Below are 3,884 nucleotides of genomic sequence, written 5' to 3'. Positions count from 1 at the left end.
TAATCTTGCAGGACATTTTAGAATTCTGCCGACTACAATCTCATAATCAGTGGGAATTCTGCAGATATTTCAAATTAAAGTCTCAATTGTCAAAACCCTAGCTTAGCCATTTCTCAGTTGGAGATTGGAATGGACTAGGAATCTATGGGTTCTCTAGAGTTTTCAAAAAGGGTAAGTGAAAAGATGGAATTTTTTAATTGAAATATAGTTGAAATGTAACATTATTAGTTTCCATTGGCAACACAACAACCTGATACATGTCTATATTGTAAAACGATCAACAAAATACAGGGTGAGGTAAAAGTAGGTTTACAATTATATGTCAAACACAGAGTTTATTCTTGTATTATTATTTATTAACTAGAGGCCCAGTGCATGAAATTCATGCACAGGAGGGGTGTGTGTCCCTCAGCCCAGCCTGCACCCTCTCCAGTCTGGGACCCCTCAAGGGATATCCGACTGCCCGTTTAGGCCCGATCCCACTAGGATCGGGCCTAAACGGGCAGTCAGACATCCCTCTCACAGTCCAGGACTGCTGGATCCCAACCACTTGCCTGCCTGCCTGCCTGATTGTCCCTAACCACTTCTGCCTGCCAGCCTGATCACCCCTAACCACTCTCCTGACAGCCTGATTGATGCCTAACTGCTCCCCTGCTGGCCTGGTCATCTCTAGCTGTCCTCTCCTCCAGGCCTGGTTCCCCCACAAGTGCCCTCCTCTGCTGGCCCGGTCCCACAACTGCCTTCCCCTGCCGGCCATCTTGTGGTGGCCATCTTGTGTCCACATGGGGGCAGCTATGTTTTACCACATGAGGGTGGCCATCTTGTGTGTTGAAGTGGTGGTCACTTTGCATATTATTCTTTTATTAGATAGGACTAGTGGCCTGGTGCACAAAATTTGTACATGGATGGGGGGTTCCCTCAGCCCAGTCTGCACTCTCTCCAATTGGACATCCCTCTCGCAATCTGGGACTGCTGGCTCCTAACTGCTCACCTGCCTGCCTGCCTGATCGCCCCTAACTGCCTCTGCCTGCTTGCCCCTAAGTGCCCTACTCTGCTGGCCTGATCTTGCCCCCAACTGCCTTTGCCTCCTTGATCACCCTTAACTGCCCTTCTCTGCAGGCCTAGTTGCCCCCAACTGCCCTCCCCTGCCAGCCTGATCTTGCCCCCAACTACCCTCCCCTGCCAGCCTGATCACCCCTAACTATCCTCCTCTGCTGACCTGATCTCGCCACCAACTGCCCTCCCCTGCTGTCCAATTTGGTTCTGATTGGTTGGTTGGTTTCTATGCTAGTCAGCGTCAAAAGCTCCACCTCCTAGGTAGCCATTTTCTCCTCACAGTTCACCCAGATTTGGTTCTTATTGGTCAGTTTCTATGCCAGTCAGCATCTCTGGGCCTATCAACAGGGCCTGATCAAAAAGGTAGGGCTGATCAGCAGCCCCAGTGAAGGCCTGGAGAGAAATGGAAGCTTTGCTACTGGCCCGCCTGGAGAGAAAGAGAGAGGCAAGTGCTGATCAAGAGCTGCCACGCAGGCTTTGGATCAGACCCTGCTTCTCTCTTCAGGCCTCTCTCCGGGTCTAATTCACAGCACTCCCAGCAGTCAGTGCTGGGTCACCACACCTGCAGCCACAGCAGTCAGCGCTGGGTTGCCGTGGTAACCCAGTGCTGACTGCAGGACTGACTTCCGGTTGGTTGAGCCTCTAGTCATGATGGGCCCAGGGCTTTTATATATTAGGATTATTGTGTTATTTTCCATATGAGCAAATGTAAACCTACTTTGCCCAAACCTATATATCTAGTTGGTATCCTTCACCACATATAATTACAGTTTTTTATTATGATAAGAACTTTTAGCAACTTTCAAATACAATGTTCTTAACTACAGTTGCCATGCTGTACATTACATTCCCATGACTTGTTTATTTTATAACAATTCTGTTTATTTATCTCCATCTCCATCATTATTCCTTTAATCAAAGTTATTATCACCTCCTAATAGATAATGTTAGTATAAGTAATAATTGCTATTTTAGCCTCCTGTGGCCATTTCAATAGATAATGCTACCTCAAAGAGTTTCCAGAAATTAACAAGGCTTGTATGGCCTAATCCCTGCTTATTATTGTTTCAGGTTTATTTCTCACATTTGTCCCTTCTACTAATCTTTTAAGCATCAGTCATTCAGAACTTTTTTCAGTTCCCTGATCATGTACTATGATTTCTTGCCACTCCCTTTTGGCCTGCAAAGTTTCTGTTGAGAAATCAGCTGACAGTCATATGGGCACTTCCTTGTAGGTAACTAACTGCTTTCTCTTGCTGCTTTTAAGATTCTCTCTTTGTCTTTAGCCCTTGGCATTTTAATTATAATGTGTCTTGGTGTGGGCCTCTTTGGGTTCCTCTTGTTTGGGACTCTCTGTGCTTCCTGGACTTGTAAGTCTAGTTCTTTCACCAGGTAGGGGAAGTTTTCTCTCATTATTTACCAGTGGCTCAGCCTCCCCAGTCACCTGAGCTGGGCACTCTAGGTTCATCCCTGTGTGGGTTGTGTGCACAGTTTTGTAGTTGAGCCTTGATTGCTGTTAGCATCTCTGGGAGGAGTTGCTTTCAAGCCTTCTCATGTACTGTTTCCTCTTTCTAGAACAATCTCTTCATTATTCATCTCCGTTCATGGGGCTAATTCTCAAGGAGATTTCAGATCTCTCCTTATATATTAACTAGAAGCCTGGTGAACAAATTCATGCACATTGAAAGGAAATTAATTAGAAGAAATATTTTAGAGGCCAGGGAGGGACCGTGGGAGGTTGGCTCCAGGGTGCGTCCCCCCCATCTCACCCAGTCTGATGGGGGACAATTGGGACCATCTCACTGACATGTCATCCTCTGGACTCCCAACTCCTGTAGGAGCATTTCTATATTATACTACTTTTCATTCCTGCACTAGTAGGATTTTTCTCCTTAAACGTAAGGAAATATTTTGCTATATCTTTTTACCAAACATTTAGAATATTAACTGGAAAATAGTAAGAATCAATTACTGTTTATAGAGTGAAAGAGGGAAAGAACAACCATAGTTATTCATATATTGCTTCAATGACATGATGAGAATAAATTTGGCCATGTACCTAAATTCCTTTAAGTCAATTCTCAAGGAGGATTAAATCAAATAAAAATTACATATTAGTATCTTTTAAATTCCATGTTCATTAGGTAGAATTTTGTAGAGTGATCCCTTCACAGTCAATAAAAATAACTATCTTTTAGAAATGAGTAGTAAGTCACAACCCCAGAGAAATCTTACCTGATTTGAATAAACAAATAGCTTTTCTAACTTCATTCTTTAAGTAGAAATTCTGCTGCCAACTATATTCACATTATATTAAATGAAAGACTTTGTTTATTCAACTACACACATGTTCCTCTGCATGAATTTGATGCTAGCCAATTTTTGTTTTAGAAAAAAATTTAGTTTATTTTGGTTTAATTTTTAAATAGTTAAATATTTCAATTTTTTCAGAAAATACTTGAACAATTATATTTGAACTAGAGGCCCAGTGCACAAATATTGTGCACTCGGGGGGAGGGGGTTCCCTCAGTCCGGCCAGTGCCCTCTTGCAGTCTGGGACCCCTCAGGAGATAACGACCTGCTGGCTTAGGCCTGCTCCCAGGTGGCAGAGGGCAGGCCCAATACCTAGGTGCAGCCCCTGATTGGGCTCAGAGGAGGGCTGATTGGGGAGTTGGGGCGCCGCCTCCTTCATGCACAGAGCAGGGCAGATCGGGAGGTTGTGATGCCACCTTCAGTCATTCTCAGGGTAGGGCTGATTGGGGGGTTGGGGCACCGCCCACTGTCACATTCAAGGCAGGGTCGATGGGGAGGTTGGGGCACTGCCCCCT

This window comes from Myotis davidii, unplaced genomic scaffold (assembly GCF_000327345.1).
Source record: "Myotis davidii unplaced genomic scaffold, ASM32734v1 scaffold728, whole genome shotgun sequence".
In the NCBI taxonomy this organism is placed as follows: Eukaryota; Metazoa; Chordata; class Mammalia; order Chiroptera; family Vespertilionidae; genus Myotis; species Myotis davidii.
This window is presented reverse-complemented; position numbering follows the sequence as displayed.